General features: G+C 40.6%; 1 long non-coding RNA gene, 1 other non-coding gene and 1 pseudogene across 3 annotated transcripts; all 3 read right to left on the bottom strand.

The window, feature by feature from the left end:
• Positions 1 to 641: 641 nt before the first annotated feature.
• LOC114884887 lies at positions 642 to 748 on the bottom strand. Its single transcript, XR_003790948.1, has one exon. It is a non-coding gene; the product is annotated as a U6 spliceosomal RNA (small nuclear RNA).
• A 4,772-nt stretch (positions 749 to 5,520) lies between these two features.
• Positions 5,521 to 10,257, bottom strand: LOC114883670. Of its 2 annotated transcripts, XR_003790648.1 has the most exons (3): positions 10,119 to 10,257; positions 7,830 to 8,076; positions 5,521 to 7,142 (listed from the first exon to the last, which is right to left on the bottom strand). It is a non-coding gene; the product is annotated as an uncharacterized LOC114883670 (long non-coding RNA). The 2 variants fall into 2 exon arrangements; XR_003790647.1 differs by having other exon boundaries at positions 5,521 to 8,076.
• LOC114883669 lies at positions 8,501 to 10,120 on the bottom strand (annotated as a pseudogene).
• Positions 10,258 to 13,573: the final 3,316 nt, after the last annotated feature.

Below are 13,573 nucleotides of genomic sequence, written 5' to 3'. Positions count from 1 at the left end.
GAATCATGGTCCCTATTTTACAGATGAGAAAACCAAAGCCCAGAAAGCTTGTAATGGGCCAATGAAAATTCCATTGGCCAGGTTTCCTGATACCCACCAGCCCAGCTGGGGCCTGTACACCCTGCCTCTCCCCCATCCCTCAGCCTGGAGGTGGCTGGAAGTAGGGTTTGACTATTTTGCTTTTTGGAAATTAACATTAAATATTTTGTATTAAACTGATATGAATTTGTAGCTATTTATGTTTATAAAATAAAGCTTCAGAGAGTTTTCATGGGTGCTCTAAGCCATTATGGGCTGTGCCTGGGATGGGTTTCCAAGGAAGCTCACTCTGTTAGGGGAGTGTATTAGTTTGCTAGGGTTGCCCTAACAAAACACAGCGCCTTAACAACAGAAATCAATTTTCTCACAATTCTGGAGGTTAGAAATCCAAGATCAAGGTGTCAACAGGGCTGGTTTCTTTTGAGGCCACTCTCCTTGGTTTGTAGATGGCTGTCTTCCCTGTGTCTTCAGATGGTCTTCCCTGTGTGTGTGTGTGTGTCCCCTAATCTCCTCTTCTTATAAAGACACAAGTCAAATTGGAGTAGGGCCCACCTTATGACCTCATTTCACCTTTTTCTTTTAACATCTTTATTGGATTATAAAAAAATATGGAACGCTTCACGAATTTGCATGTCATCCTCGCGCAGGGGCCGTGCTAATCTTCTCTGTATCATTCCAATTTTAGTATATGTGCTGCTGAAGCGAGCACTCATTTCACCTTAATTACCTCTTTAAAGGCCCTATCTCCAAATACAGTCACGTTCTGAGATACTGGGGGTTGGGACTTCAACATATGAATTTAGGGGAGATACAATTCAACCTGTAACAGGGTGAAAATGTTGAAAAACCTGCAATACCCCTTCCAACTCTTTACCCACAAGAATGACTGTGTTCTAGTCTGTGTCCCAAGGTCACACAGTTAATCACTGGTGCTAGAATTCTAATACTGGAGTCCATATGACACCAGTGACTAAGCACTCAGGCTGAATTTTGAGATATGTACAGCTTTTATTGTCTTCCAGCCTCCTGCACCAAATAGTTTATAATGGCAGCTTTTATTTCCCCTTTTACCCAATAGTTATTTAGAAAATTTATTGTTTTTATTTCTAAGGGTTAGATTGGTTGTTAACTTTTTTATTATTTTCAAATATTAATGACACGGTACCTCCTGGCACAAAATCTTTTTGGAAACCAAAAATGTCTTTTTGACATGGAACATAATATAAAAAGACTAAGTAATCCCTATTTAATTGACCCTACCATATCATAGCATTCTGATCTCTGTATCTTTGTTTTCTGTGGCTGTTTTCTAGCAAATCTCACAAAGGCTAAAAGTGGTGTGTTAAAATCTCCAATTGCAATTACAGTATTTCCAAGTTTTCAATGGTGTGAATTCTACTATATAATCTTCCATCCTCTTTGTGGTTTACTGCCTTTTGCCTCGAGATCTACTTTATTGTTTTAATTATAGTTAATGTTTACTGAGCATTTACTGTGCCCCACACTCTGTGCTTACAGCTTCACACAAATTACTTTATTTAATTACCAAAATAACTCTGGGGATATTGATAGAAGTGTATTCAGGTTCTATGGAGATTGGAATTTATATAGTATTGAAGGCTTCCTTAGAAAAAAACACAATTATGAACACAAAGTTAGACATGAAGATGGATGCTTATTCAGAATAAGAAAATAAATATAACAAATTGAGCAGCCCCTGCAGGTGAGCTTAAGCTTCATTAACTTCACCTAAATCTGCCTCCAGAGACAGATGTTCTCCTTAGTTCCATGCTTATAGATGAGAAGACTGAGACCTTGGTTGTGTAAATCACTCAAGACTGCAGTGCTGGAAATGGACTGCACAGCCCTCGCCTTTATCCACTGCCTCTCATTGCTATCACTGAGAGTGGACCAGTGTCATGTATCAACTTGTTATGATTTCAAATCCATGTTTGGAAAGCTTGTTTTAAACAAGTTGGCTGTGGTTTGAACTTGCTGTGAATAACCTCTTTTTGATGAAATTGTTTCGAAGTTGGATATTAGGACTTTCTGACAGAGCTTTTGCACCTGGAGTGGACAGGAGCATTACATCATTGATACCAAGGTAATGGCAGTGGTATCCATCACATGATGGACTTTTAAATGATAAAAACCAAGAGGTTTGATCAGCAAGTCTAGGGTGTTCCATCTGGGCAAGGCTACTCTTTGCTGATCCAAATAGTCCCGCGAAGCTCTTGAGACACTTGCTCCTAACCCTAGCCAGGCTAACTCTTGGTCAGCAGTGGTGCTAAACTGTGCTGCAGTCTCAGGAAGAGAAGAGATATCCGTTCCTGCCCTGGCAATACTAGTCCTCACAGGCAGTGGCGCAAGCCATGTGAGGGTCCCTGGAGTAATAACCTCTGGAGCAACCTTTGCCAACACTGGTACTGGGACCTAAGCCAGCAGCTGATACCCGACTTTTAGTTGGAAGGAATGAATCTACCAGGAACCAACTCATAGAAGGGTATACATGAACTAAATTTGGACTTTATTGCCTTCATTGCCCCCTTTGCCTGGAACAACAGTATAAATTAATATATCATTGATTTTGTTATCGAAAATTCAGTCCTTGTCCCCAGTGTTGAATAAAAATAACAAGGGCAAGGTTTTGAGGATAAAGAAAAGAGAAATTTATTGATATACCAGCAAATGAGGAGGGTAGCAGACTAACATCTTGAAAACTGCTGTCCTGCCTTCTGGGGAGAAAGCAGGCATATTTAAAGGAAAATCTTGGGGCTGGGGTTAAGAGGAACAAACAAAAACAACAAGAATGCCTGCCCACATTAATCAGTAACAAAGAATGTAAGTTTTAGTTCCCAGCAACGGAGGGAGAAGACAGGAAAAACAGTTTCACTTAGAAATCATGCATCAGGGACTTCTCTGGTGGTGCAGTGCCTGGGAATCTGCCTGCCAATGCAGGGGACACAGGCTCGAGCCCGGGTCCGGGAGGATCCCACATGCCACAGAGCAACTAGGCCCATGCGCCACAACTACTAAGCCTGTGCTCTAGAGCCTATGAGCCACAACTATTGAGCCCGTGTGCCACAACTACTGAAGCCCGCACGCCTAGACACGCCCTGCTTGTCGCAACTAGAGAAAGCCCGCGTGCAGCAACAAAGACCCAATGCAACCAAAAATAAAATAAAAATAAATTTTTAAAAAAATGAAATCATGCATCAAACAGTTTTAGCCTTGTGGCCCTGTCAGTTATAACCTTCCATATCTACGGGAGTGAGGGCAACAAAGTCATCTGGCTACTTCCTGCTGAACAGGGGCAATGTTAAAATTGAGGAGGATTAGAGGAGAGAAAGTTCTGGACTTTGACTTTAAAGAATTCTCTTGTCCCCAAAGATGCTCTAGAATCCTGCAAGATATGCAGAGAGGCTTTTTCTTTTTTCTTTCTGGCTTGACATCACCTCTTCTTGTAATAGCACCTTGAGGCCATAAGGTTGCAGTTGGCAATCAGGTTCTCAGTAGTACAGAAATGTGTCTGAAACCACGTTCAGAATGGCCATCCAGCTCTATTTTGGATGCCTGAACCAGTTACTCTACTCTGATTTTTAAATGTATTCTTTTTCTTACTGGTTAAAGCAGATGTACAATGCATATCTCTGACAGGTCAGAAACAGCCTGTTCTAGTCTAAGTTAAATCATGTAAAAGCCAGAATAACTTCGCCATACCTCAATATGTGAACATTTATTCTATAATTTCCCCTTTTTGTTTGCAAATCTTTCGATAGAAAGCACTGATGATCAAAATATTTGTCACTTGATGCCAGGGTGGTTGCTGCCAGCCCTAGGTCCACCATGCCCCTCAGTGCTAGGTGTACTCTTTGTGTGTGTGTGTGTGTGTGTGTGCGCCTAATTATCCACATTGGAGGAAACTAATCAAACACAGTGAACAAGCTCAGATGTATGCTAATGAAGAAACATTTTATAGGCTCTACACTTTATCAGTTATACCAAATTGTCATTTGAACATTGTATATGTGCTTTTAGCAGTATACTCAAAGCAAGCAGTGACACAGGTCATGAATAGTTATACTCTTGACGATAACTTCACTAAAGAATTTTCTTTCCATCCTGAACATTGGAGTTAAAAGTATGGTTAGAAGTAAAACAATAACTTTGCATTTTGATAGGAAGACAAACATTTGGTAAACAGTTCAATTAAATTAGTTGGATGGGGACTTCCATGGTGGTCCAGTGGTTAAGAATCCGCCTTCCAATGCAGGGGATGAGGGTTCGATCCCTGGTTGGGGAACTAATATCCCACCTGCTGTGGGGCAACTAAGCCCACGCGCTGCAACTACTGAACGCGCACGCCACTAGAGAGAAACCTGCACGCCACAACCCGAGAGAAGCCCGCGTGCCGCAACGAAGAGCCCACGCACCACAACAAAAAGATCCTGCATGCCACACTAAGACCCAACACAGCCAAAAATAAATAAATAAATAAATAAATAAATATTTTAAAAATAATAATAAATAAATTAGTTGGATGGTTCTTACAGGCCTGGTCCAGATTTTTGGGTCAGCTGCCTACCACTACTGTTATCTTCTTCTCATCCTGGTATGGGTGTCATTTGTGGTCAGCAGTCTTTTCTACAGACAGTCCAATGCAGAGGCCCTTCTTAAGCGGAAAACATGAAGAGTCAATTTCCTTCAGGGACTTCCCTGGTGGTCCAGTGGCTAAGACTCCATGCTACCAATGCAGGGGGCCCGGGTTTGATCCCTGGTCAGGGAATTAGGTTCCACATGCTGCAACTAAGAGTTCACATGCCGCAACTAAAGATCCTGCATGCCGCAACTAAAAGATCCCACGTGCCGCAACTAAAAGATCCCGCATGCCGCCACTAAAGATCCCGAATGCCACAACTAAAGATCCTGCATGCTACAACAAAGATCCCACATGCCACAACCAAGACCCAGTGCAGCCAAATAAATAAATAAATAAAAGAGTCAATTTCTTTCAATTTTGCTGCACATACGCTAGTTCAAGAGTACCTGATAAGGGTCCTTTTGTCTAATTTGGAGACAGTCCTTTAAATGATGTCTTTTCCAGGGTGCATAATCTCCTAGTTGCAAGTCACAGGGCATCTGATCTTCATCCAAAGACAGATTACTGTGACTGGCTTTAGAAACAAGCTTAGAATATTATTTTAATAATTCAATTAAACTTTACAATAATGTAACATAGTAACAAGGAGCCATCTTGGACGTAGAGAATAAATACAAAACCTCAGTAAATACAAAACTTCAATATCCAAAGGTATATTATTGAAACATAATTTTTCTCTCTAACTTATCCTCATTTCTACTAAATCTAGCCAAATTAACACATTACTGACCAGGGGATTTTTGCCGAAACTAACGCCCATGCCTGGCAATTTGTTATATAAGTGATTATTGAAACACCGCGTCTGAGTAAATATCAGCAACTTTTTTTGCACTTAATGTATTTATTTGAAACTTTGTATACGTCTTACTAAAGCATTCTAATATTTCATTAGTGTGATAGGCAGTATAGCAGGCACCTCTCTGCAAGGGAACAGAACATCTATTACAAATATACCGTTTTTCATTGCGCTTTCCCCTGGAAGAGCAGACTCTACAATTCCCGGCAGCATTTTTTTTAGTCCTGTGGGTGTTATTTCCTCTAGAATATGTTCTTTTATTTCACCTGATAGTCGACAAGGTGGATCTGTGTGGGGGGGCTTGAAGGACCAGGTGCAGGACTACCACTACATTCACCAGAATGGTCAGTTACCCATTCTCTAACTACTGCTAACAAAAACTGCTTGTAAGTCATTTTACTCTGTGCAATAAAGCTACAATAAATTTTAAACGCATTGAATAAACCGCAATTACTCAAATAGAAACCCACTTTCTTAAACCATTTGCGAGTTTTCCAGAGGATACTGAAGTTTGCCAGATAGTGATTGGATTGATCAACTCCTTTCATATATTTATTATACTCTTATATACAAGTGGGCTTAGTTATCTGATGGCCAGTCCTCCTGCATTCCTTTCCTGTAGATGCTATGGAGGTGTCTTGAATAGTTGTCACCACGAGGACTAGCCTCTTGTCTTTCCATATAAGAAGAATCACTTTCCCTTCCGTAAAAATGTCATTTCTCCCCTCTGTAGATTTTTAGATTTCTCCTTTAATTGGTTTAGTAGACCACGATTCTCTCTTATTTCAGATGTGAGCACACTGTTGTAATAACTGTCTTGGTAAATATGGTGCCATGAACCAAGATAAGGTTGTAGGACCAACAATATTGTTTCTTGCAGTTTCTTTCCTTCACCCATGTAAATCTCAAGGCTGCATATACATCCAATTTCACTTTCGCTAAACATCCTGACCAAAATTCTATATTTTGTAAGTTTTCCAGGATTACAGGTTTTGAATCTGAGTTGTCCTCTCCACCTTATCATTGCCTCATCAAGTGATAGCTCTTGTTTGGGTACATAGAATTGAAATTTTGGCAGAAAATAATCCAAAAGAGGTTTAACTTTGAAATTCTGTCTGCAGGAAGTGGAGTTTCTGAGTTATCGTTAAAGTGAAGAAATGTCATTATTTGTTCAAACCTTCTTCTCGTCATAATCTTTAGAAAGATAGGTGTTTCAAGTAAGAGATCAGTCGACCAATGTTCAAGTAAGAGATCACTCGACCAATGTTCTTCCCAGTGTGACTGACTTTCTTTCTTTTTTTTTTTTCAGAATTAAATTTTATTTCACTTTGATAGAAACCGTGAAAAAGATTTACATTTTCCCACGTTACAGCACAACAATGTCAATGGAATATTTCTTGCCATAAATTAGATCTTGCTGGTTTGTGTAAGTGAAACAACAGTTTATATTCTTCAAAATAAAAGCAAAATGACTTAGTAAATGACTGTTTAAAACTGTAAATCCAGGGCTTCCCTGGTGGCACAGTGGTTGAGAGTCCACCTGCTGATGCAGGGGACACGGGTTCTTGCCCCGGTCCAGGAGGATCCCACATGCCGCAGAGCGGCTGGGCCCATGAGCCTTGGCCGCTGAGCTTGCGCGTCCAGAGCCTGTGCTCCGCGACGGGAGAGGCCACAACAGTGAGAGGCCCGCGGACCGCAAAAACAAAAAAACAAACAAACAAAAAAAAACACTGTAAATTCAGACATAAACATATGGCTTCATTATTAACATCCTATACCATCCATACGAAATCATTTCCATCATCAAGTAGCACCCATTTATAAAGATGCATTCCTAACGGTGTTCTAGTCAGTTGGAATACGGCAGAAAAATTAACAGTTCAGAAATAGCAAGTGTACATTTTTGCTACATATTAAACTGGGTGGTAACTACACCATATGTATTGAGTTCTGACTAACTTTTATTACCCATAAACTTGCTTTCAAATAATGTTAACCAATAATCTGAAAAATCTATTTAAAATCAAATAATTGCTACTTTTATGTTTGCACAGAAACTCTGACTACAGTGAAAATTTCAAATAAGTCCATTGGCAGAAAAAAGTAAAGCAAATTTTTTGAATGGACTGTTCATTTCCTACAGCAGTCGGTTTCAAACATATGTGCAAAATAAGTAAACTAAAACTATGCTACGAGGAGAATCATCTTAGAGCAAATCATCTTAGAAATTACAATTTGTAAGATCAGTAAATATTTCAGCACATACTAGAATATGACTTAATTATTCTTTCAGTTAATTACAGAAAAATACAACCACAGAATTATTCTTGTTACCTGGACTGAAGATTCAAGTAACTCTGCCAGCCTAAACGGCAGACAAAGGTCCAGTTTAAGAAGTAGTGTAGAAACTTTGAAGGGATGTCTGGTTTCTTTTTACAAGTATAAGTACGTTTTCAATGCCGTCATGTCTGTGATTCAGAATGTCAAATTACAGCACGTATTGACAGCAGATGTCTATGGCAAGTAGGCAATATTTGGTCCGTTATGAAGGATAAAAAAGAAGAAAGAACACATTTCTTTTCTAGAGAGGAAAAAAGAATATTAAATAGAAATTATATTCAGGAAAGAAAAACCTGGTCCCCAAAATAAAAGGGCCATTAATTGAAGACAGCAATATTACTCTTTATTGACACTTAGAAGCATTATCCCTATTATTAGGAATAATGTAATAACACCTTATTCTTATTATGTATTATAATCATTAAGTACGTATGAACACATATATAAAAATATACAGACTTCCCTGGTGGCGCAGTGGTTAAGAATCTGCCTGCCAATGCAGGGGACACGGGTTCAAGCCCTGGTCTGGGAAGATCCCACATGCCATGGAGCAACTAAGCCCATGCACCACAACTACTAAGCCTGCATTCTAGAGCCCGCGAGTCACAACTACTGAGCCCTCACATCACAGCTACTGAAATTCACACGCCTAGAGCCCAAGCTCCACAACAAGAGAAGCCACCTCAATGAGAAGCCCACACACCACAACGAAGAGTAGCCCTCGCTCACCGCAACTAGAGAAAGCCCGCATGCAGCAACGAAGACCCAATACAGCCAAAATTAAATAAATTAATTTAAAAAATATATATACAGATACTGCATGGTGACTAAGTAATCTGGGAATAAGTCCAGAGTCTAAGTCACAGCATGCATAAACTGTTTATGTCTTAACTGCTCATTTATACCTGAACAAGTTTTCATTAAGCATACTAATAATTTTCAAGGGACATAATAAAAAATCTGGTTGCAGTATTTTATTACTTTGCTGAATTACATTTGGGAGACAGAAGCTAGCTGCTTCACCTATTTTAATACTAATATATTCTGGATCATGTTACACAAATACATACATAGAAACTTAAAAGATCATAAATTTTCCATGAGGAGATTTTAGTCTGTGTCATTGGTGTGTATTTGCAAAACATTTTAACACTGCAAATATTAGAGGTTTCAAGACCGGACAAAGGAAAAAGTTTATCTACAATGATGATGCTGGTGTGTACTTCTCCACAAAGCCTCTTAGTGACATCAATCAATAGGAGTTAGGAGTTCATCAATGAACTGCTTGATATCTATCATTTCCTGTTGACATGAACTGTGTATCATGCCTCCATAGGTTTTGAGGGTTACATTGGCTGGATTTACCAATGTTTTTAGCCTTTCAGCAGTAAGAGAACCAAACATTAGGGGAACTAAAGGATCCAAATCTCCATGGCACTGAAGAATAGAAATGTCTCTATTCACGCCACTGATAGGACCCCGTGGAAAGGAAGCCCACAGGGGCAGCCAGCAGCTGAGGGCGGTGACGCCGGCCAGCTTCTGCTGTGTGGTCAGTGACGTGTACGGAGATAAAGCTCCTCCCTGAGAAAATCCTCCCAAAATAATTCTGTTAGAAGGAATGCCATTCTTCACCTCTTGCCCTATCAAAGCTTTTACACTTTCTGCTGCCTGTTTAATTCCAGTTTCATCTTCGTGTGAATCTGGTGAAAGACCAATAATGTCAAACCAAGAAGGCATGGCCACGTCCATATTTAATGTCACAGGCATAACCAGCGCGTGCGGGCAGATGTATTTGATGTGGGCGCTTCTGATACCTGCCAAGTCTTCTGCCCACCCATGCCCTGTGTCTCCCAATCCATGAAGGAAAATCACCGCAGCAGTGGCCTTCCGGACGGCGGGCACAATGGCGGGCAGCGGGGCCGACATGTTATTGTGGCACATACACCAGCTCGACTGACCGCGCATCAGAAGTGGAAGGCGGAGCGGGTGCCGGGCTGCAGCCAAGGGGGTGCGAGCACCAAGTCCAGCCCGCCCACAGGGGCACCCAGTGTGACTTTCTTATTTGTGCCATCAAAATTATTAATCCAAGAAACTTCACGTTACTACTGATTACATCACTCCATTTTAAAGCGTTATCATAATTTTTATATGATTTTTCGTTCTGCTGATGATACAAGTTTGTTTGAGAAGTGATCAACTCACAAAAGTCGTTACCAAAAATTAATGCTGTTATTTCACTAATACTTTGCGGGTTATTACATTCAATATTTACACGTGACACACCTGTAAAGTCTTCTAATTTCTGCCAAATGCTGTCTTCAATCCACTCTTCTGTAGAAGCAAAGGAGCATTCTCCACCACTGTTTCATTTTCACTTTCTGTACCAGAATCAATCAGTAAGGTTTTTTTGTCTTTTTGTTGGTCTAACATTCACATCGGCTGAATCAGAACTATATTCTGAAGAACTATCACTTTCCGGGACACTAGTATATATGTCGCTCAGACAATCAGAGAAAATATCTGCATAAAATTCATCAAAAAATTCTTCTTCACCCAAAATCTCGTGATGCATCATTTTTGAAAATTTTACAGTAATAAGCTTGCGTTTATAATATACACAGGTTGGAACAAAAAACTAATGGAGCAAAATGTGAACGATAACAACAATCATAAGTTGTATAATAAACCCTTGATCAATTTTTTTAAATTAATTAATTAATTTATTTATTTGGCTGTGTTGGGTCTTCGTTGCTGCGCACAGGCTTTCTCTAGTTGCAGCAAGTGGGAGCTACTCTTTGTTGCAGTACACAGGCTTCTCACTGCGGTAGCTTCTCTTGTTGTGGAGCACAGGCTCTAGGCGCACTGGCTTCAGTATTTGTGGCGCGCAGGCTCAGGAGCTGTGGCACGGTGGGCTCAGTAATCGTGGCTCACAGGCTCTAGAGCGCAGGCTCAGTAGTTGTGGCGCACAGGCTTAGTTGTTCCGCAGCATGTGGGATCTTCCTGGACCACGGCTCAAACCTGTGTCCCCTGCATTGGCTGGCAGATTCTTAGCCACTGCGCAACCAAGGAAGTCCCAACCCTTGATCAATTTTAAGCTTTAACAACTTCACACAGTGATGTTAACTGTATCACTCCCTAAAAACATATTGGTAAGTCTCCGGTCAATAACGTTCGGGTAACAAAAGATGTATTGGGCTTCCCTGTTGGCGCAGTGGTTGAGAGTCCGCCTGCCGATGCAGGGGACACGGGTTCATGCCCTGGTCCAGGAAGGTCCCACATGCCGCGGAGCAGCTGGGCCCGTAAGCCATGGCCGCTGAGCCTGCGCGTCCAGAGCCTGTGCTCCGCAACGGGAGAGACCACAACAGTGAGAGGCCCACGTACCACAAAAGAAAAAAAAAAAAAAAAAAGATGTATTAATACATCTCCAGTCAATAATGTGTTAAAGGGAATTCCCTGGTGATCCAGTGGTTAAGACTCCACGCTCCCAATGCAGGGGGCCCAGGTTCAATCCCTGGTCAGGGAACTAGATCCCGCATGCTGCAACTAAGAGTCCACATGCTGCAACTAATAAGATCTCGCATGCTGGAACTAAAAGATCCCACGTGCCTCAACTAAAGATCGCACATGCATGCAGCAATGAAGATCTTGTGTGCCGCAACTAAGACCCAGCACAGAGCCAAATAAATAAATAAATATATATTTTTTAAAGTATCTTATAAAAAAATAATAATAATGTGTTAAGACTAATTTGTTCCAAGTAAGTCTGGTTTCCATAAACTTGGCCTGATTATTTGCATAAATGTAGTTGCTCATATAGGCTCTCTTAAACTGGCTGCACTGGAACTTTTCATTGGGAATCCCAGATCGAACTTTTAAAAGGCCCCTCAAGGCTAGCAATGCCATGCTAATCGCTTGCCTTCAGATTCTGCCTGTGATATCTATAGATTTGGGTAAATTCCTCTCTTCTCCAGGTCTCCAGAATATCTTGAGATTCCTGCACCTGACAGGAGGTGACCTTCCTCATTCATCTGACAAGACTCCTGGGAACCCAAGAGTTTCCAAGCTCTGGAGGGATCAGACAGAAAGAAAAGATAAATGCTTCAATTCTACTTACAAGGATATAATTTACCAAGTTGTTATATATCATAATTAACTTAAGGGGAAAGGTTTCTTTACATCTGAAAAACACAGATTAAAAGCCAGTAATATTTCAGATAAAAACCAAAAAATTACAACCATATTCATCAGTTCACTCAGCCTATGTAACTAATCCTTTTGCTAACACTTTATGAAACCATCAGGGTTTCCATTAGAATTGTTTAATTTCTACCCAATTCAGCAGTATGATCTGAAAGTTATCAGAAAGCTGTACTTGTCAAAAAGTCCTTTCTATGATTCGTCTTAAAGATGAAGCAGGGCTTCCCTAGTGGCGCAGTGGTTGAGAGTCCACCTGCCGATGCAAGGAACACGGGTTCGTGCCCCGGTCTGGGAAGATCCCACATGCCGCGGAGTGGCTGGGCCCGTGAGCCATGGCCACTGAGCCTGCGCTCCGCAACGGGAGAGGCTGCAACAGTGAGAGGCCCGCGTACCGCAAAAAAGAAAAAAAAAAAAAAAAGATGAGTCAGTTTTGCAAAGCATCACAGTGAAATAATAACTGTCTATGAATGACAAAAGACATAAAGGTGACAGTTAAAGATCTGATTACAATGCAGTTGACAAAGAAGCTTAACTGAGTGCTATGACGTAAGACATTTTAAGATAATAACTAGAACTATGACAACAATACCAGGACACATCCAAATTTTAGGAACTTCACCTAATTTCTAGAACATTTATTTTAATAAGATTTATCCATACAATATAACGTAAAAAGGTTTATTACCACTCACCTGACAATGTTTCCAATGTAATTTAACATACGAAATAATTCAAATTAATTTAAAATTTCTCTCTGAGATACCTCAGGGGTCCACTGAAACATCCCAAAGTTAGTTAGAGGCTAAAAGAACTTCATTTAGAATTTGATCCTTGGGAAGTTTGTCAAAAATACCAAAAAGTTTTAAAACACCTGGTCAAATAGGATCATAAGTCACTATGAAACAATACTTATTATTTTAACAAAAGTAACAATAAAAGATTTGAGTCAAATACAGAACGTTACAATAGATCACTAAAGATCACTTAAAAAGTGAAGAAACTGGGCTTCCCTGGTGGCGCAGTGGTTGAGAGTCCGCCTGCCGATGCAGGGGACACGGGTTTGTGCCCCGGTCCGGGAAGATCCCACATGCCGCAGAGCGGCTGGGCCCGTGAGCCATGGCCGCTGAGCCTGCGCGTCCGGAGCCTGTGCTCCGCAACGGGAGAAGCCACAACAGTGAGAGGCCCGCATGCCACAAAAAAAAAAAAAAAAAAAAAGTGAAGAAACTTAGTTTGTTATCAAAAGCAGCTCAATATTCCAGGAAAAACTGTTCTCTTGACAGAGAGAGAGTAAACCAAAATCCAGCCTTGTACCAGCTCACTTTTAATAACAAATTCATCTACTTAATTAAATGCAATCTAATCTTAGCCAGTTTTAAACATGCATAAAACTCTCTTCTCAAGGTTCCTTTCCCACAACCGTTCTGTCACTTCCTATATCCGTATGTTTGTCCTCCTCTCTTTCCCCCTCATTTAGAAATAACTAGTTTCAGGACAAAATTACTCTTTTCCCTTAACAAAAATATCTCCATTCTTCTCACCTT

This window comes from Monodon monoceros, unplaced genomic scaffold (assembly GCF_005190385.1).
Source record: "Monodon monoceros isolate NGI ecotype Baffin Bay Population unplaced genomic scaffold, NGI_Narwhal_1 Super_Scaffold_5, whole genome shotgun sequence".
Classification (NCBI taxonomy): Eukaryota; Metazoa; Chordata; class Mammalia; order Artiodactyla; family Monodontidae; genus Monodon; species Monodon monoceros.
Note: the sequence above shows the minus strand (reverse complement) of the source record. Positions and strands in the feature narration are given on the sequence as shown.